At 29.0% G+C, this 21,867-nt stretch overlaps 1 long non-coding RNA gene across 1 annotated transcript in view; it reads left to right on the forward strand.

The window, feature by feature from the left end:
• Positions 1-8,926: 8,926 nt before the first annotated feature.
• The window catches only part of LOC122269254 (uncharacterized), a 92,704-nt gene continuing 79,763 nt past the window's right edge, over positions 8,927-21,867 (forward strand). Inside the window, exon 1 of the long non-coding RNA XR_006225085.2 lies at positions 8,927-9,215. This is a non-coding gene — a long non-coding RNA (uncharacterized lncRNA). The remainder of the gene's footprint in view (positions 9,216-21,867) is intronic.

Here is a 21,867-nt window from a genome sequence, read left to right on the forward strand (position 1 = left end):
TTTGAGGCGATAAATGGTCAAAAACATTTTATGAGTTTCAAATTTCGAAAAGCATTCTAACTCTCTAATTTAAACTACTTGAAACTTAAGAGTTTATAAGAGTTCTTTTTATCATTTATTATTATTATTTTTATTTTTAGCAAAATTCTAGATAATCCAAATACATTAATGATTGTTTATTGTATTTATCCAAAGGTTGATTGTGTTTTTATTAAGAATGGATCTAATGAGTTTTATATTTCTAGTGATATTACAATAATTGAAAAATGAAAAGAAAATATGATCTTGCAAAACACTGTAATCACAAAATTTAAAAACGCAATAAATCATAATTTTATACAGAAATGAAATAAACTTTTTTGAATAACTATGAATGAAAATTTTTTCCCCGACTAAACTCTGCAACAAAATAATGTTTGAATAAATAAAAGCCGACAGTTCTAACTGAAATAAACTTATGCTTACAGCCCATAACAGATTCTCTAATTAATTACAGGTAATAAATAGAGAATAACAGGATGCGTAGCCAAATTATTTAACAAAAAATAAGCACCTTTTACGCACTTTTCAAGCACTCAAAAAATTTTTTTAAGCACTTAAAATATCATAATTAGGCAGGGTTGGAAAGTTTTTGACAGTTAACGGTTTTATCTTGTTTTAACAGTCATGTCAAAAAAAAAAAAAAAAAAAAAAAAAACCTTTCGGCATTGTTTTTGACAATTGTGAAAAACCATGAAATTTTGAATCATGTAAAACGAATGGCGTTTTCATACTCTACGGACTGACAATACGCCAAAATTGATTAGGGTGGAATTAATTTTGAAAACGTTGAATAGAGCAATGTGAACTGTGTCTTTTTGCATAATTCGAAGCGAAAATCAACATAGTAAATGAAAAAATCTCATTTTAAAAAAGAGAAAATTAAGCACTTCTTAAAAACACCCAATGAAAAAAGCACCTTTAAAGGTTTTTAAAAAACGAAAATCAAAAATAGGCACCTTTAAGCAATTTTTAAAAACTCTACGCACCCTGAATAAGATGATTAAGTAATAGCTATCAAAGTGTAACACTATATAGAATAGCCGTAGTAATTTTTGGAACGTATCGGAATTTTTAAATAAATAAGTGTCATGAAAATATTTTAATGGCATGAATAAACATGAAATTAAAATTAACCTCATAAACCTTGAAATTGGATAAAATTTTTTGAAGCAATCACCTTTTTCAACTGTGGCCAGATTTAAGATACCATTTCGCCGGAACAGACTTCGCACCGACTGCAGTTGTAGGTATGATTTTCAGTTCAAGAAGAAACTGAAGATTTGACTGCTATACTATGGTCTCAAAGTAACCTGGTAATAAAAAATAAGGTTTTAAATCTGGGGGAAAAGGAAACACTTAGGAAGTGCGATGGAGATTCTAACTCGGTGACTCAATCGTGAAAGTGCGCAAACCCTTACCGTTTCTTTTTGTGGCGAGGGGTTGCAAAGACTGACAGACAAGTCATCAGACTTTACGTGAACTGAAAATTGCCGTTACAACTACAGTCGATTTCATTATTTGTAAAGTTTATTCACGTGATATATTAAAGAAACTGATTGCTTCGAAAACCTCATTATTTTTAATAGGATATTCTCAACTCGAGAAGAAGAAGATCACTGATACACAACCACCTGACCTATAACCTTACCGCCTGGTGGTTTTTTATAGACAGTATAGGGTGTTAAAGTTACAGCTGTTAGACTTATTTTATTGTCGGGGATTTTCGTTAACAAAGGAAAACAATGTATTTTATTCATATATGTTCAATGAGTTTAATAAACTCAAACATTGTCGTTTTGATTAAATTCGAACATTTGAATATGAAAAAGCCTCTACTTTATGAGTCCGTTCGGAATACTAGTGATAAACCGAATTATCCAACTATTAATTGCACTGCAGCCCAGTTCTGCATTTCGATTGTAACTTAATATATTTTGATTCAGCTATGTAACTTTTGATTGAAACTATTATTGAACTTTTGATTCAAACTCCTATTGAACTTTTGATTGAAACTATTATTGTACTTTTGAGTGAAGCTATTATTGAACTTTTGATTGAAATTATTATTGAACTTTCGATTGAAACTATTAGGGAACTTTTGAAGGAAACTATTATATTAATAGTAAAGTGTCTCAGTTTTTTTGAAGCATAGCACAGTTTGCCGTTAAAATAAAAAGTTTATGCGGATCATAAAAACATGAAAAAAGTTTCTCAACAGCAATTAAAAATTACTTTTATCCGAAACAACAATAATTTTAAAATGTGAAATTTTTCGATAAGGAATACGGACACAAGCAATATAGTTAAGGTAATATTGATTTCGATTTTTATCCTGTTGCTGAAAAAAAGGATTCAAAATTATCACATTTTCTGTAACTATCAATTAAAAACCTTGATTATTAGTTAAAACAAAAACAAATTTCCATCTTAAAGTTGACATTAATTTCTATTATTCCTTTCTCCACAAACAAAACAAGAAGTTTAAAAGGCAACCCTTTCCCTTCTGGACACTAATATCTGAAATAACTAACACGTGCAGCTGTCACCAGCAATACCTGTGTCTTGGGTTTCCCAGCAACACTTTACAGTCGCCACCGTTGCCCACCCTTATTGCACTTTCAAAAGTAGATAACAATCCACGAGGCACACAAGCACCACTTACCAACAATCGTCGGGCGGGTTCATGGAACGCACGAGACCAAGTCACGCAAACGCAAGCTTAATGAGCTTGTACGCGCGAACGAACAACGCTAGAGACAAACCTCCCGCGTTTCTTTTATTTCATTTATTTGTATCAGAGTTGGTGGCATCATCAAAGAGACACGATTCTCTACCAGAAGTGATGTCGCCAGACTATTATTATAGGGCGACATAAATGGACGTAGGATAATCCCGAGCAGCTAAGTGGAACGAGATGAAATTTTGCAATGGCTTTTACCTCCATTAAAATTAAAGGGGCTGTTTAAGGTTGGTTGATGTACCGAGATGGACTTTTTTTTTTTTTAATTTTTAGCTTAGTTTAAGATTGTTGACAATATCTTATCTAAAAAATAGTTTATAAATGTTCAAGAGTAAAGCCAACAAAAAAAATTTTTTTTGTCTGTCATTTATAGTTAGGGAGAGCATCTGAAAGATTTAATGTTAGTTGATTAGGTTGATTGCAAAATGTATGTTTTTAGATGACTTGTAGGTGCTGCAAATCTGTAGACTTTGAAAAAAAAAGGACTTTTTATGCTAAGGAATAGAAATTGGCAGAATACAGTAGAAGCTTTGTAAAGACTGCAATATTGACGAACAAAAATATTGAGACTGAGCCACCAATCAGAATCAAGCAAACTTACCACAAATTGATTGTAGAGACATGTAAAAAACAAAATAGTAAGAGTAAATAATTGTAGTTGCAAATTTTTGCCTTTAACGAAGTGAACTTCCTTTAAAAACTTAATGTTCTCGTTTGGTAATTATAGAACGAGATTACATTTAGAACATTTCTTGAAAGAAGAAGACAGAAATTTTTTTTTTAGCACAATTATATTATAAGAACAGAAATCAAACAAAAATGAGTGTTTAAATTTATTAAAGCGTTATTTTAAGAGCAGCATTAAACTTTTATTACCTAAAGCTTAAAATTAGCTAAAGCATTATTACTTAATAGCTCAAAATATCAGCTATATAGATAAAACTTTCCAACACATAATGCTTTAAAGAAGAAAAAAAAGCCATCAAGGTAAGAGCTAAGACAATTTTTTCCTATCGAAACCAATAGTCCTTAAAATTAAGTACTTTCTTTATCTGGCTAATCTTACTTTAATTGCAACAAACTTCTTAATAACCTAAATTCCCATTTTTGGAGATAACACCCACAGTCCACAAGAGTAAAATAAAATCATTGGTTTTCATCACCTCCATTTCTAAACGAATGTTAAGAAATAAACCTATCTCCCAAGAGATATTAAGCTCCTACTCTTCGTGGTCATAAAAGTGCCAACAGTTTCCTGACCGTTGCCAAACTAAATATAAAAACTCTAACATTTTCGTCCCATTCCATTAAAGGCCATTTCGTCTTTCAAGTCGTGAGTTAAGATATTTCGTTTCTTTCACTTATGATAACGGGGGAATCTTTCCCCGAGTTTGCTTTTTTTTCCAAACGTAATTATCTTTATGTTGATAGAGATTAGTTGCAATAATTGCCTAAGTGCAAGATTTGACGCCATGCTGTTTGGCAATTCAGATGAAACTGATGGCGAGGAGGGTCGTAATGTTCGATACATGTATTTTATGTCAATTCGAATCGAATTCCTTCACGAATGTTTGAAGGAGGAGGCACTAGAATGACCCTTTTCGATTCTCCTGTCAAATGATTCTGATTGCACCTGTAACAGAGCTGATGGATGAGGTCTGACCCTAATGAATGCGATATCGTTGAAATTTCCAATTTGCACAACTGAAACATTCCACTATTGAATCATTTTTTAAAATAATAATAATAATAATAAATGGTAACTTTATTTTTAGGAAAAAAACCAGCATTTCTTTGGTTTTTTCTAAAATAATCTTACTAATACTTTAAAAATCTAATGTCATCTTCACACATGTCCAATGAAAAGCTGTCTTGTTACGTGATTTACTATCACTGAAAATAAAACAGAAACGATGATCAAGTTTCCCTCTTGAAGGTCCAGTTTCCTTGATTCTGCATTAAATTAATAAAAGTTGCAAAAGTATAGAGATGTCCAAGCCAGATACTGGACTATACCAATGGATTCATATTATTCAATCAATTGTCGTAATATTGTGGTTGTTAATGGCAACCAGTTGTTATTTACACTATTTTATTTTTTGAAACAAAAAGAATTCCAATTGGTAACTACTCGTAAGTGATTGATTACTGATGAATTTTCAGAAGGCATGAAGTGACGTCAGACTAGATATCTCTATTGATTACCTGTAAAATATTTCTTTTATCTCTAATTTAAAAGTATTAACTTTGATTTACTTCTGATTATTGTTCATAATTAAGGGCTTAAAACTTAAGGCTAAACTTATTAATCACTTTGCGATCATTAAACATTAAGTAAGATACTTCATCTTTGTGCAGAACTGTTCCCAGTCAAAATATACTATCAAATAATGAATGCAAAATTGTAAAACAACATTCCGAAATTCCTTTTCGCATTATTACTAAACAAACTTTTTATTGAAAAACATTTAAAGAGTTCTGATAGCAATCAAAATTTAAATAGAAATTAAAAAACACGTAGACGAAGACGCAGCGGTAACCAAGCAAATTTGCAATGTTTTAATTTTAATTGTAAAGCTTTAATTTTTTAAAAAAAGTAAAGCTTTAATTTTAAACATTATACACTTGGAAAATTGCGACACTAGCTAATGCCGAATTCAATTTACAAAAGTTGTCAGTGAAGTATGCAAACTTTTGTAGTCAGATAATATGGAATATATAAAAGAAAAAGTATAAAATCATTTTTAACAATTTTGAATTAGTAGCTGCACAGTATATGCATAGCCTCAAATTCTCAAGGTTTTCCTGGAGATTTTTTTTTAAAAATTGGAAATGATGGTGAAATTTATGATTTGATATTTATTCTATATTTAATAAATGTGGGTAAATGTGATTTAGAATGACTTCAACAATCATTATATCTCTGAGCCATCGGCTGCATAGTTTGAGGAGACTGGTCAACCATTTACATCTGTGGTAACTGATGATTGGCTAGGCTAAATGAAACGATCGCACTCTGTCCTAAAATTCAGAACACAAAAAGCATAGGAAATAAAGAATTAAAATCAATCCATGGGATGCAGTGGAATATTGAGTTACTACAAGCTTGAAAAAAGAAAAAAAAACTCACTACATTGCACTTATTTCTCATTGAGAGATTATTCACTTAACATAGAGGCAGAAAACAACACTCTTATAAAATGCGTCTAAAATTGTATGCACATTCATATAGTATAAATTATAAATAGTGTTCTTTTTTTAAAAAGAAATACAAAGATAGACAAATACGTATAACACATTCAAAGTTTTCAAAACACTACTGAAAGACCACGGTTGTATACCGAAGTGACGTCATGTATGTAAATCATAGTATTTGTCGATTCAGAAGCCAATCAGGTTCGACACACACGCGTGACGTTGCTTATAGATATTCAATTAAATCTGATTTAAACCACATGGTTTGGTCTAATCACTTCACTTCCTCTCAAGTTGCAAGGATTCAATTGAGCAATGGGTATGTATTTTTTAAATTTTTTTTTCAGATTTGAATTGCAAACTTTCAATTAACATTTAATTATAAGTATAAATTTTTCTGTCTAAAATAACGACGCAGGCTTAATTTTGTTTTTAGGGATAAATAAACATTTAAAAACGCTTTCACAAAACTAAGCCTGTTTTCAAACGTCTTTCTTTTAATTAAAAGACCGGCTTAAGTTGTTCCTCGCGAACTGGGTGTGATGCTGATCGTCAATCCTTGTTCTGATCCAAAAAGTTGCCGTATTAACACTAATGATACACGATCTGATTTTAAAAAGCCATTAATTTTGCGCAGAACTGTCGACAATTGCTGGCCAGGCAATCCCTATCGACTAATTCTGCGCTTTAATTAGAATAATTGTCTTCGAAATGTTGCAACTCCGTAGTTCAGAGATTATATTCCAATTCTGAAAGGATCATTACAAAAGATTTTAGTTTTTTTTACGAGAAAAGATTCGTGATTAGTCGAGATAAGAAGAAATTTATAAATAAATTATTTGGGCTCTCTGCTATTGGTTTTTAAAGGAAAAAACTGTTCTAATGATGAAAAATAAATTATGAGATTTGCTTTACGATAAAGGTAATAAATATTTTATCAGAAGCAGTAAAAATAAGAAGACATTGATCAAAAAGAAGTTTGGAAGATTTTGTATTAATCAAATATTGTTGGGTACTGTTGATAAAACTAATTATATGTTTTTTTAATGTTCTTTTAACAGGTTACATATTTTTACGTTTATTTACAATTAATCCTTGCGCAATGCTTCATTTTTGTAAATTTTTAAGCCAAATTACTTAGTTGAATATCATAAATAAATTCTCTAAAGATTAAATTATTTTCCTTATTTAAAGCAGAATTGAGAAAAAAACAAAAAGTTGCGTTTTTTCTTGATGAACATAGGGTTAAAAAACAGTAGTATTGATCTGACTAAATTGTCATTTCTAATGTTTCTTTTTATGCATCAATGCATCAAAATTTTATTAAATATGTTAAAAGTAAATTTTCAATTTAATCTTGAAGATGAAGCTAAAAGTAAACACTAGAGTAATGTTTTTTTTTCTATTGCTAAATATGCTACAATAACCGAAAACACTTCGACCAAGTTAGTCTTAAATTTTTCAAAACCCAACTATATTATTAATTTTTTTATTTATTTATTTTGGAAGCATATAAATTTACCAAAAATTCACTGCTAACTGTTAGAACGAGGAAAATTATATGCATATTATGTAAAAAAAGTTAAACTTTATAAATTCAAAATTATCCATTCCTATAAGTAGTACTTCAAAATAACAAAATGGTTATTAAATTTGAATTTCACCATCTTTTGAAACTGTTCGCCTACGCCCACGAGCCGCACCCTGTGGCGACAGAAGGACCGACTCTATTGTTGAACTCCTGCCCCAACTATGAATTTCTGCAACTCCCCTTTATAAATTTTTTCTTCACTTTTTTTGCGCAAGAATAGTTCCCTTTTTCCCATTTTTTTGTTCTCTTCTCCCAGGATATTACATTACTCATATTCCGTGGCGTTTAAAACTGGTTCTTATGCAAGTCGTATCTCAGAAGAATAATATTAAAAAACAAAATTTTTATACTCTCAGTTAAAAAAATTTTTTGCAATTTTTTAAACACATTTAAAAAATTCTAAACTTCGCCTTTTTTTTTGTTTTGCATTGTAAATTTCAATTGCAAAAACGTTTTAATGCGAAATTTCGATCAAGTTAACTTACAAAAAACTTAAAACTTACTCTACTAAAAAAACTTTTAAATAACTGACAAAAAAGTTTTTTTTTTTCTCAAATTTTATTTCTGATTTTATTTTATTTTTATTATTTTATTTTCATTACTTTATTTATTTATTTAGTTTTTTTTTATAAAAATATCACAGTGTTTTTAGAAAAATGTAATAGAATTCAAAAGTGTTTTAGTATCATTAGTAAAAAAATTTAATAGTCTTTCATTATCATTTTTGAGTTTCGAAATTTTGAAAATAAAACGTATTTTCTCTGAAGAATTATACTTTTTTTCCTGACAGATTTGGACTTTTGACCCTCATAATTGAGGGGGTAGTCAAAATTTGGAATATTTGATCCCATTATTTTAGGCTGGATATATCCACTTTGTTGTCACCTCTTCCTTTGTAAGGGTCAAGAATCCAAATCCATCAAAAATAGATGGTTTACCCCCCTCCCCCTCCAGAGAATGTAGATTTTTGCTTTGGATTTCGTAACTTAAATTACTGTTAACACAAATTAAACGGCACATTTCAAGTTATGCTTTCGAACCATGAAGATTACTTTATCATTATTATCGATTACTTTATTACTAAAAGACAATAACTTTAAAAAAATTTCCAAATTACTTTTTTAAACTTTTCAAATATGAAAAAAATATATATTAAATTTCTTCAATTTTGACACTTTCAATTTACTGATATGTCACTGTATAATTAATTGCTTGTCAAGGGTACTAAAAAATATTCCTTCTAAGAAATAAACTTTCTGTAAAGTTTAAATCAAGATTAAAAATAGCAACCTATTATACATCACTGTCATTGTTCAATCTCGGTTCTATCAGCTGCGCAGATTAACTAACGGTTTCTTTACAGACTTCACTATCAATGATTACAGGTAAACGAACGTTGCTGTAACAACAGACATAATATGTATTCTTGGGAAGAATAAAAAGTAAAATGGCCAGATGTTCAATCCGGAATCAGTTTAGATCTCTACAATTCCCGTGAACTATCCTTGATCGATGACAATAGATCGGAGATACAGCTATTTTTCTTTTCCATTTCCACGAGAAATCTTATTTTGATAATGGAATATAAATTTCGTCTACTTGGCGATGGTGGCGAGATACGCCAACGAGATGCTAATCTGGATAAAAGTAAGTTACCGTTAGGTTTGGAATATCCATCCGACTTGTTTGTGAATGAGGCCGATAAATATGATAGCAAAGGGTCAAAGAATAAGCTTTTAGCTCTTTTGTGAAAACGATGCACTGTAAATGGAAAAAGAATTTGATTTATATTATGTTTTGTGCTGCATATCTTGTCTTTATTACATATTATTTTTAAAATTTTTTTTTTCTTTTGGTTAATATAGACAAAGCAATAAATACATTACCCTATTTGAAGCTTAAAATTAATAATTAAGTTTCACGACCAATGATTTGATTGAAAATTGGGTTTTAAGCATATACGTGTATAGTATAAATTAATGAAATTCTAAAATTCTTTCATGTATGCATAGGCTTATATGAACAATGAATAAAAATGCAGTTTTTCAGCCTACCAAGAAGCAAATTCAATTTTAGTAACTATTATAAAATGTATTCTTTGAATAAAACTAATTTCTTAATAAAAAGTTTTCTTTTTAAATATGCATTACCTCCAAATTCTGATTACTTTTCAATTTGAAAAATATTCCAAACAAAAGATTTAATCAGTTTAAACTGCTTATTTATAATTTTCCCTATCGCTGGCTCGAAATGAAGAAGCTTATGCTTATAGAAGATCCATAGCCTACCATCTTGTGTATAACTATGCTTTTAACTCTTTTTTAGATTAAATTATCAATTAATTTATGTATTTGTAAGTTATTTACTTGTTTTTAACATTAAAACAAATAACAGTAGAAAAGTTTCGTATCATTTCAATCTTAAGAGTTAACTTAGTTTTCGTTGAAATGCAATGAAATTTTAAGATATTTTTTATTTGAAGATTTTTAAACTTAGTGAAAATTTCGACTCTTATTTCTTAATATTTAGGTTTTGTATCTTTACTTAACTAAATTGATGGCTTGACATACTTTTGCATGATACAGTTTTATTTAGGAACATAAAATCATGGTGATTATTAGTGGCTAACACAATTAAAATATAATTTCCTTACAAATCAATAATTTTTGCATTCTTTTTTTTTCAGCTTAAAGTAGCTTAAGTTCAAGCTACTTTAGTAAGAAAAAAAAATACGTGTATTGATTGGCGAGAATAATTTCTTGCACCAATTTATTACTAACGAATTCAATCATTGGGCTATTTCTCTACGAATCTCAGTTATCCTAACTATATTTGATAAGAAAATTATGTATTTTAATAATAAAATATATTAATGATACACTGTGTACATCTTTTAATAATTCTGTAAATGTTTCATAAAATTCGTCTAATGACATAGTTTTGTACCATCCGTTATTCTAATAGTACATTTTTGTATATTTAATCGTTCTAATAGTGCATTTTCATATAATCTGTTATTTTAGTCGCTCTAATAGTATATTTTTGTGCCATCAGTTATTTCAGTGGTCGTAATAATTAATTTTTGTATAAAACGTATAGTTGTTCTAATAAACTATTTTTGTATCACCCGTCATTCTAATAGCATATTTTTGTATCATCTGTTATTTTAGTCGTTATAATATCAAATTCTTGTATTATCATTCATATTAGTCCTTCTAATACATCTGTTTTTGTACCATTCATAATTCTAATAGCACATTTTTTGTATCATCCGTTATTTTAGTCATTCTAATAGAACATATTTGTATCATCCGTCTTATTCCTACAGCTAATACTACTTTTTTGTACGTTCCGTCATTCTAATAGTACATTTTGTATCATCAGTCATTTTAGACCGGCTAATAAAACATATTTGCATCATCATTCTAATAGAACATATTTGTTTCATCATTCTAATAGAACATATTTGTATCATCCGTCTTGTTCCTCCATCTGTTACTCCTTTTTTGTACCTTCCGTCATTCTAATAGTACATTACGTATCATCAGTCATTTTAGACCGGCTTATAGTACATTTTTGTACCATCGGTTATTACAGTCACTTAATTACTACATTTCCGTATCTATTGCTAATTAGAGTTCAATTTTTCCGTGTTGAAAAGATTTTTGTAACTGAACAGGACACAATTTCAGGATTCGATCGTCAATTTCTCAGTTTGGGACAGAATCACTGAAAAAGCACTGAGAACAAAATATTCTCCTTAAAATATTGAACCCACACAAATTTTATTTCCTTCTCGAAACAACTTTAGAATAGAGTAGTTGATAATTTTTATCTCGTAATCTAATGTGTCTAAAGCGCCTTTCCATGTACCTTTCATGCCGCGAATGCGGGCGATCTTGTTGATCTTGGGAGGATCCCGATGACCTCTGACCCTCACATTATAAATACAGACTTAACGAACGAGGTCGCTTTGATCGTCCTATGTTATTCTTGCTTCCGAAAAGAATAAGGAGTTCAAGGTTTTAAATATTTATATAAAAAAACATTTTGTCGATTAATTTCTGACGTTTTGAGTTCCAAAAATTTCCAAACTTACAAAAATAAATAACTAAACTGGACATAAAAATGTATTCTGTCGGTGACGTAACTCAAATTACGTGTTTCATAAAATGGTAACAGCTATTTAGGAAATTGAACGCTTGATTTGATATCGTTTTTTAAATTACTTTTATGACTATTGATCTAAAATAACAAACTAACGTTAATATTCATTGTGATTTTTTTAAAATTAACAAATTTTACTATTAGCTTGCCTTTTTCAGGTGTTAAGTATAGGGTCCATTATTCAAGATTGAAAAGACGCATTTATTACTATTTCCAGTTCAATAGTCGCTCATTTTGATGTATCTTTCCTTTTTCAAACTTACTTTTTTTTTTTTATCTAAATCCATTTTTTTTAAACGCATACTTTGAATATAAGCAAGTTTACCGACGCTTTTAAAAAGTTGTTTTTGATTTAAATACGTAAAAAGTGTCCAAAAATTAATTTTTCCACGTAAAGCTGTTGTTCTCTTATGTTATGCTCTCAGTAAAAATTGGTTTAATTTAGAACTATATTTGTATCTTTTATCTTAATTGTCACAATTATTATAACTGTGCGCTACCTTTATAAACGGAGCAAATTTGATGCAACAATTTGAACCATACTTCGGTTCAAACTTAAACCATAGTATCACATAATTTAATTTAAAAAGGATAGTTCTTATAGATAATATAGTTCAACTGTAAACCATATTAAAAGGTTGGAGCAAATTCACTCGATGTTATGTTTCAACTCGTACAAAGTTTCAAATAATGTTCAGTGCAGAGGATAAGTGTATAGTTGAGTTCGTTGGAACGGGAAAAAAATGCATTTAAATTTTTTTTGTTGTTTTTTTTTAGTTATGTTGTGTAAGACTTTTGAATATTATTAAATTTTTTTAAAAGGAAGATGAAGAAGGAAAAAAATATTTTTTCTGTACGTTGTCCAAAAACCTTTCGAAATCGTAACCCACTGTTTTCTTGCAATTAAAATAAGTTTCAGATTCGTAGGTTCACAGGTTTTTACAAATAGTTTATGTTAAGAGGAAAAAAATTTCCATCTTATATTTATTTTTCATAAATAGATAAGGAAATGGCTAAAAATGAGTGTTTATAATTAAAATTGTTTAAAGTATTTCGTTAGCGTGAGATGTGACGTCCAGTACTCGCTTACTTAAATTATTGAAGTTAAAGCCCATTAATAACTTCAACGTTGGTGCCATGATATTATAACCGTCGTTGAACAGCCAACCCAATTTTTGGGGTTTGCGACTACTAATGTTCAACTCTGTAGCCTTGTAATTTTGAACAAATCCAGAAGACAAGGAAACTCCTGGATTAGTACCCCAGAGGTATGATTTGTTATGGGAACATGGAGGACGTTGTTACCCGATAGATTTAACGTGCACTAGCCACCATTTACTACATGGGAAGTCTTCTGTCAGCAGGGATCGAACCCGCTACCTCTTGGACATGGGCTCAGTGCCCTACCAACCTGGCTATTCCGGTCCTGGGGCTATGATAGACGAAACTAGTTGTTTAATATACACTGTTAAAAATTTGGAGATTGTTTTGAATATCGTTCAAATTTGTTGCAACATTAATTTGGCATCAAGTTGTCGTGAAAAATGTTGCGATATCTTCTTTAATAGTATCGTAACTTATATTTCATGAGCAGGTCATCGGACTACCGAAGCGAGGGTGCCATCCCCTCTGCAGAGGATCAAAATTTTTATGGCATGTCTTCGGATCATCCTCAGGGATGCTTCCCAGACCGTCGCCAATAGCCCATTGTACAGCTCTACTGCGACGTAAATGAACTAGAACAACAACAACTTATATTTTATTAATTTGACTTATTTAAATTAATTATTATTTTAACTTAATTGTTTATTTATAGCTTTTTTTTATACTTAAGATTTAGAGATAAGATTCAACAGATTTCGGGTCATGCCCTTCTTTTGGTAAATACGTAATTGCAGAAGGATTTACTAGCCCCTTTAATTTTTGATGTCCATTTTTTGTGAGAAAAGCTCAAATTAAAGGGTTTCAGAAAACAGATTTAATAACATATTTTTAAATATCGTAGGTCATAGACTTTCTTTTTTTATTTATGTTTAGGATCGGCTGGCTACGTAACAAAACTAACCTTTCTTTGAACTGTACACTTTATTTTGTGCATCAGAACTGAGCCATAACTAACGTGACCATTTATTTTTTGACTCAAAACGGGACATAGGTTTATTTAGGTCAAATCATAGGTAGTCAATTAAAAAAACAGCACTTTTTTAAAGCTATTTATTCAGAAAAAGTTAGTTGGCTTAAAAGTTACAAATCTCAAAATATAGGTACCCAAAATGCTTAGTTNGCATGTTAACAGCAAGCTCGATATTTTGATTTGATTTTATGGTTCAACGTTAAGCTGATTTTTCAGAGAGTTTAATAATTTTTTGAAGCGTTATGTTGAAAACATCTACAGAAATCAAATGCAAAACAATCATCGCTATGTTTTTTCCCCCGATCATTGATATCCCTTTTCATTATTTGCATTAATTAGACCCTAATCGTCATCTTAATTTCCCTCTTTAATTATCAGTTGCCATTCATGTATTAAATGACGTGAGGTAAAATTTAAAAGGTTAAACTTAATGATCTCGAAACTTCAAATCCTATCCTATCATGCGACATAAGACAAAAAAAAAGAAGGAATTCAAACAATCATTTTTCTTGTCAAAGGAAATCTCCACCCAACACCACGCCTTTTACGTAGTTAAACACAGACTACATAATAGAAAAAACTTATATGACACATACTAATTAGTTTAAGTAGTTTTATTATGAATTATTTCACATAGATCGACAGAGAATCATAAGAATATTTTCTAACTATTGAAGTCTCGATTCATGGTATTTAATTTGTCATCTTTAGTATAACAGTATCAGAAAGTGAATGAATAACATAAATTGAGGGTATCAAACGGACATTTAATTCAGAGGTAGATCGTTGGATATCAGATATGCAAAAAATGTCATAATAGAATGAAAAATAATAATTACAACCACTGAAAAATGTGTGTTGAATAAATTTGAATAGTATTTAAATGAGAACTTAAATAACTGATTTTTAGTGCCGGACATATTGAGTAATTTGAAATTAAGACTGATTCTGAAGAAACAGAGAAACTGTATAAAAATAACTTGAAATTAAAATTTGTTTTTGTAATATAATCATGAATAGAGGCATAATATTAGGGAAGAATCTACACATATTTAAGTATTGCATATCATTTTTTCACTTTTTTTAGAACTTTATGAAATTGACAAAAATATGCCGAAAAGATTTTTTTTATCCTCAAAAATTGAGTATTTTTTTCACAAAAATAAATGTGGATTAATTTTTTGGTAATAATTTAAGCATTCAGGAAAATAGCAGGTACAGTCAGTTCTATACATAGTAACACAAATATGGAACTAATTATAATTATTTTTAATATAAAGCAAGTTATTAAATTTTAAAATTCCAATAAAATACTTATTTAGGTCATAATTTTCGTAAAGTACTTCCACAACAGCCAGTTGACAGATAAGAGATTATGGAGATTAAAATCCCCCGTTTTGAAAATCCAAATTATGAGAGAGACAATTTGTTCGGTATTGCGCATTCTCCTCCTTTATTTTCTAGACAAGATGACATCCATCGGCCACAAGTCACCTCCTGGGAGAAAACCCCGGATGTTAACAGTGACATCATAGTATCTAAAGCCACAGTGTTATTGTGGCTTCATCGTAGTTTATTCGATGATTTTTTAATTCATAGTATTCTTTCAAGACGTTAAAAATAATTCAGAATATTCTTGATTTTAAAGGCACCGTAAAAAAATGAATAAAAAAACTTTAAATGTCAAACAACGTGTCAAAAAAATAGATCATCGAGAGATTAATGTTTATAGTTGCTGAATTTTTTACCTAAATATCGTAGTGGTATAGGAAAGGTAGTGATAAGTCAATTAAATGGTTCACACGTAATGTTTAGAACAGTGATTCTCAACCACTGTGTCGTGGCACTTTTGTGTGACACCAAATTCTTAAAATGTGCCCCCAAATATTAGAAATGATACAATAAAAATTATAATGCGTTTTTTGACATACAATTTAAAAAAATTTTGAAATAAGTAGGAAATTCAATGACTATTAAAATTATTAATTAACAAAGGAAGGCAAGCTAAATATTAACTTTCAAATGGAAATAAAAGCTAATCATTAAAGTAAGCTATGCAATTAATAAACAAATTAGCAAAGGATAACTAAAATAACAAATATATAAAAAACAAATTAACAAAGGAAATCTAATAAAAAAGACGCTAGCAATTAATAATTAGCAAAAAAACTAGTGAACAAGAAATCACAAAAAATAACAGTTAATGTAAAAAAACTAACAGTTAATAACTATAGAAAACAAGCTAACAATTAATAACTAGCAAAAAAAAATAACTGTTACTAACTAATAAAAAATTAGTCGAAAGAAATAATTAATCCCTTAATAAACGTGCTTTTGTAGTACATATTATTTTATTTCACATTCAAAATTATTATCACAAACTATTTAACACAGTGCATAATAGGTAAGTAAACAGCTTTTAGTCTAATTTTTTTCATTGTGTACCGTCAAATCGGTAAAAGTGTGCCGCAACAAACAAAAAGGTTGAGAATCACTGGCTTAGAACTTCATTTGTTTGAAGAAAAAAAAAAATCTAAAAAAAAAAAAATCACTTCGATTATTCGAGATTCGTTAATTACTTTTCAGTTAATTTATTTATGAAATTAATCAAGATTATTAGTAAATACGAACTATCTATTCACACCCATAATCATATCGGTGATTGTTACGGATCTGAACAAGCATTAAATATATCTTCCTTCCAGCAAAAATATTTTATAAAATGAGAGGAGAATTAGTCAAAAAGAGCTAACAGTATATATTTGTGTAACTTTTAACACCTACCAAAGAGATTAGTTTAGATTAACGGCTCCCAATTTTCCTTCGGTTATGGATCAATTAATATTTAACATTCTTTCCGACGGAACCCCGACTTTATAACTAAAGTGTATAATGACAATAGTGAGTGTATTAATCTATAAAAAACTGCTTTCTTTTAAAAATATAAGAATGGCATTTTATCATTAATAATCTCAAGTATTAGGTTTAATATCCGACAGATAAATTCACAGTTCTAGTCCTGAATCTAGTCTTCTTATGAAGTTATTTTTGGAATACTGAGCATTAGCTGAAAATGATAAAATAAGCCGAATTGTGGTTTCCGTTGAAATGAAAACAAAAAGAACTGCTATAAACGTTGAAAATGGCTAGTAAGGAAACAAATTTCTTTTTAACAATCTGGTTATTTTATTTTTGTTTGAACAGAGTGATGGGAAGTACTAATTAATTTTTTTTTCTTCCAATGCCTACCTGGAGAATGCTCTTTCGTAATACAGGCATCTGAAGGGCAGATTTATTGGCCACGCTTTCAGGGACACCATATTAGGTGGGCCAACGTTGCTCCCACAGTAAGGATAGATAGTACAGAGAATGAAAGAACATCCATCCCTTTCCCAGGATTCGAACCCAGAACTGTTCTGATGCAAGGTCAGTTCCCTGACCCCCTACACAGGCAAATATTTTATAAATGCACGTCTTTTTCATAGTTTATTCAATTACTGTTATTTGAAAAATCATGTACTTCTTTAATCCAAAAAATTTGCTGTTTCTTTTTTTTATTGTCATTTGATGTTAAATAATATCGAAACGGCAATTAAAATATTAAGTAAATAATGGATTATTGATAGGGTCTAAATACAATTACAGTTCTCAAAAACGTTTAAAAAAAACTGTTTAGAAAAAAAGTCTGAACTCCTAGAACTCATTTAACTCCTTCACGAAACCTTAGAGTTCCGCAGAACCACATTTGGTATTCTCTGGTTTAGATGATTATAAAGAATAAAAAAAATTATTATTAAATAAAATTCAATTTTTATCAACTTGTTATTAAATGCTTTTTTCTTTTATTACAGTTTCAACCCCAGCTTCTATTATTTACGTTTCAACATTTCATTGAATTAAAATGTAAAAATTACTTATTGTATAATTCAACCATTGAAGAATGAAACGATAGTAAACTTTATGTTTGCAGTTCAATTTTAGAATTTTTGAATAATTATAATATTTTGGAATATCAAATATACGCAGGTATTTATTTAAAAGTTTAATGGAGCAACGTAAATAAGAAGCCAGTTTTTGCGAATAACTATGATTGACTGTAATTCAAACAAAATTTTTTTTTTGTAAATTGAACGAAAATTAAATCTAGCATACTCTAATCATTTTTGAACGAATATTCAGATAATTGAACTAAACTGAATTGCAGTCATAGATTACATATTTCATTTATGAGTGGATTTTCATTTTTAATGGCTTAAAATGTTGAAAATAAATCGGAATTATTAAAGTAGATTGTCTATATGTGATTTAAATTGCTTGATGGGAAATGTTATTTAGTTTTAGCATTATATTTTGGGACTAACAATAATTTGTGTCTGAAAAAAAAAAGAATTCATATGAATCATTATCTACTTCAATTTGTTTTCAAATGAGAAAACGAATTTTCATAAAGGAATGAAATTGCTTTTTTCGTTTTACGGTGGAAATGGATATTATTCAGAAACTAAAGCTTGGAATTAAACAATAAATAAATAAATAAAAATACAAAAATAATATGGAAAAGAATCAAAGATTATTTTTCCTCATATTAAGTTGTTGTTTTTTGATAAAAGTAAGATATAAGATAAGAATTCTATAGGGTGTTTTTTAAGTAGAGCAAAATTTGAAAGTCAATTCTTTATATTTCTGACAAAAAAATTGAGTTTCGAATTTTTTTCGAAGTTGAGAAGTAATACAGCAATAAAATATAGTAATAAATAAATAAATAAAAATACAAAAATAATATGGAAAAGAATCAAAGATTATTTTTCCTCATATTAAGTTGTTGTTTTTTGATTAAAATAAGATATAAGATAAGAATTCCATAGGATGTTTTTTAAGTAGAGCAAAATTTGAAAGCCAATTCTTTATATTTCTGACAAAAAAATTGAGTTTCGAATTTTTTTCGAAGTTGAGATGTAATACAGCAATAAAATACAGTAATAAAGAAATGAATAAAAATACAAAAATAATATGGAAAGGAATCAAAGATTATTTTTCCTCATATTAAGTTGTTGTTTTTTGATTAAAATAAGATGTTTTTTAAGTAGAGCAAAATTTGAAAGCCAATTCTTTATATTTCTGACAAAAAAAATTGAGCATCGAATTTTTTTCGAAGTTGATAGAGCAATAAAATAAAAACAAATAAATGCGCAACCTAAAAATTTATATTTCCTCTTGCTTTCCACTCAACCTTCGATTTTTTTTTCTTGGAAGAAGTACATTTTTAAAATATGGTTTTTTGAAGCAACAATGAAAGAATTTTTTTACAATAAAAAATATTTTGCCAGCAGTTTAAGAAAATAAAAGACCATGTATTGCATTCAGAAACTCTTATCAAACCTTTACTTGCTCGTAATAATGGAGGGAAAAAAAGTGGAGATGGGGTGCTGAGGATAAGTGGGAGGTTTTTGTGAGGGGTGCTGAACCCTGTCCTTTCTTCCGCACCTGGGATAAATTGGGGGCAGATTAGCATGACAAGAGGTTCTTCCTATTGTAGGGTTGCTGACATAAAAATAAACGCCAATTCATTTGCCTAGACTTCCTCTCTATTGATAAGAAAGTGACAATATTGTTATACACTGTATATATCACTGGATTACACATTTAATACATAATAATGGAAGTTAGTTCATGGTTGAATTTCTATTGACAAAGAATTTTATTTATAATTTTAAATAAAAAAAGTTTTTTTTTCTCTCTCTCTCTTTTGTAGAAGAGAACTCGGTGATTATTATTGAATAATCTCTATTCTATTCTATATTAGTATTCATGAATTTCACTAGAATGATGATTTTTTTTTTAAAGAAATGACTCTGAATAATAGAAATTGTTAAATTCAGTCTCATTTTTTCATTTTCTTTTGTGTCGCTTAATTTATTTTGAAACAGTTGATTTGTAAATGATGGAGATAAATAAATAAACACTCTAAAGAATGCACGCCCAATATTCATGAGAATTTCCTCTTTTTGGACGAAAACGTAACATGGGAAAGTGAAAATTTCGTTAATCTGAGAAAAATACTAGTTTTTTTTCTTTTTTTTCTTTTTTTAGTGAGGATAAGAATTTTATAAAACCCATTAAGCGTAAGGCAACATATCAATTTGCACAATAGATTAAGAAATACAAAGGAAGTAAATTGTAAATGATTCAGTACGTAGTCACTGCTACTAAACCTGAATATTTCCTCTTTATAACAGAAAACATTATTTGAAAAATGCATCGAGTAAACATTTTATCAACTTGAGAAAATTGCTAGTTTTTTTCTTTCTTTTTGAAGTTAAAAATTTTGTTAAAATCATTAAGCTTTAGGCAACATATCGATTAACACAATAAGTTAAGATATACAACAAAAAATAAATAAGTAATGTGTGATTCAGTAGGCAGTTACAGTGCTTGGAAACCTAAAAATTTTCTCGTTATTGGCGAAAACATTACTCTGGAAATGCATCGAACATTTCGTCAATTTAAGAAAATTGCTTTTTTTCCCCTTGCTTTAGAATAATAATTTTATAAATGGCATTAAGTTTAAAGCAACATATCGATTAACACAATTGGTTTAGAAATACAATAAATAAATAAATAAAAAGTGAGTGATTCAGTACACAGTCAGTGCTAAGAAACCTGATTTACAAGCGAGCGTTTAATACAATTCCGTTATACAGTGCAAAAAAATTTAAAACATATGAAATTTTTTATAAAACTCACATAAGACTTGTATTGAATTTAAGGAAAAAAGGTTTGAAGATAGCTCTTAAGCTCCTCTAGCGAAATAATTACATTAAATTACTGTCGCAAAACTGAAATAAAGTAAATGTCAGCTTTCTCCAGTGATTGTCGACATTTAAATAGTTTTCGATAAATTTTCGATATTCAGCAAATAAACTCGGAAAAATGCCGACGTTCGGCAGTGAATGTTAAATAAAAAAATTTTCTATTACGATGTTTTTTCCTCAGAATCATTGCATACTAAATATTGACATTTGCTGGTGTAAGTAAGAAATAATATAATTTATCGAAATTAATATAGTAATAAGCTCGCATCAATTAAATAAAATTAAGTTCAATTGTAAGAAAAGTTGTGTGAAGAAAGACTTTTGAGAAAGACCTAAATGTCAACTTTCTCCAGTGATTGTAGACATTGAAAAAGCTGCTTGGGTTAATGTTCGAAATTCAGTAAGTAACCAGAAAAAAACTGACATTCGTCAGTGAATGTTGAATAAAAAAAATTTCTTTTACAATGTTTGTTCCTCAGAATCATTACGTACTTAATTTCGACATTTGGCGGTATAAATGAGAAATAATATCATTTATCAAAATTATCTTACTCAATATTCACCATGATGCTAAATTTCGTCATTTGTACTCCGAGAAAAAAAAAGTTTGGTCAAAACTTCCAAAATATGATAAAGTTTACCATGTTTCTGGCTCTATGGGAACACGTACCAAAAAGTTCTGTAATTTTTAATAAATCATTTCGATAACGATTTTTTTAAAATTAGCAATAAGATAAGGTGTTATAATATGTGATAAAATTTGGTGAATTTGGTAATTTTATTATGTTATCATAGAGGATGGCAAATAAATCCCCTTTTATTCGGTTAAATTTACTTTATGGTTCTGTATTTTTTACTAAACAAGTAAGAACTATAGTTTTGAAAACCAGAATTTCCAGTAAAAAGTTATCGTACCGAATGGTAAAATTAAGACATAAATGGTAGAAATACTGTTTCTTTGAATTTTATTACCAGAAATGTCATTATTATACATACTATACGGTAATTTTACCAGAATTTTTTTCTCCTTGTAGATGTAATAAAGAAATCATAAAAATTCAATAAATATTTTCACCAAAGCGACTTTATGGATATTGTCATTCAGCAAAATATATTGTCATAGTTAATTATTTCGAAACATTGCATTTTCTTACGAAATCAATGAAATAATTATCCGCCAACTACG

Source organism: Parasteatoda tepidariorum, chromosome 7 (assembly GCF_043381705.1).
Source record: "Parasteatoda tepidariorum isolate YZ-2023 chromosome 7, CAS_Ptep_4.0, whole genome shotgun sequence".
NCBI lineage: Eukaryota > Metazoa > Arthropoda > Arachnida > Araneae > Theridiidae > Parasteatoda > Parasteatoda tepidariorum.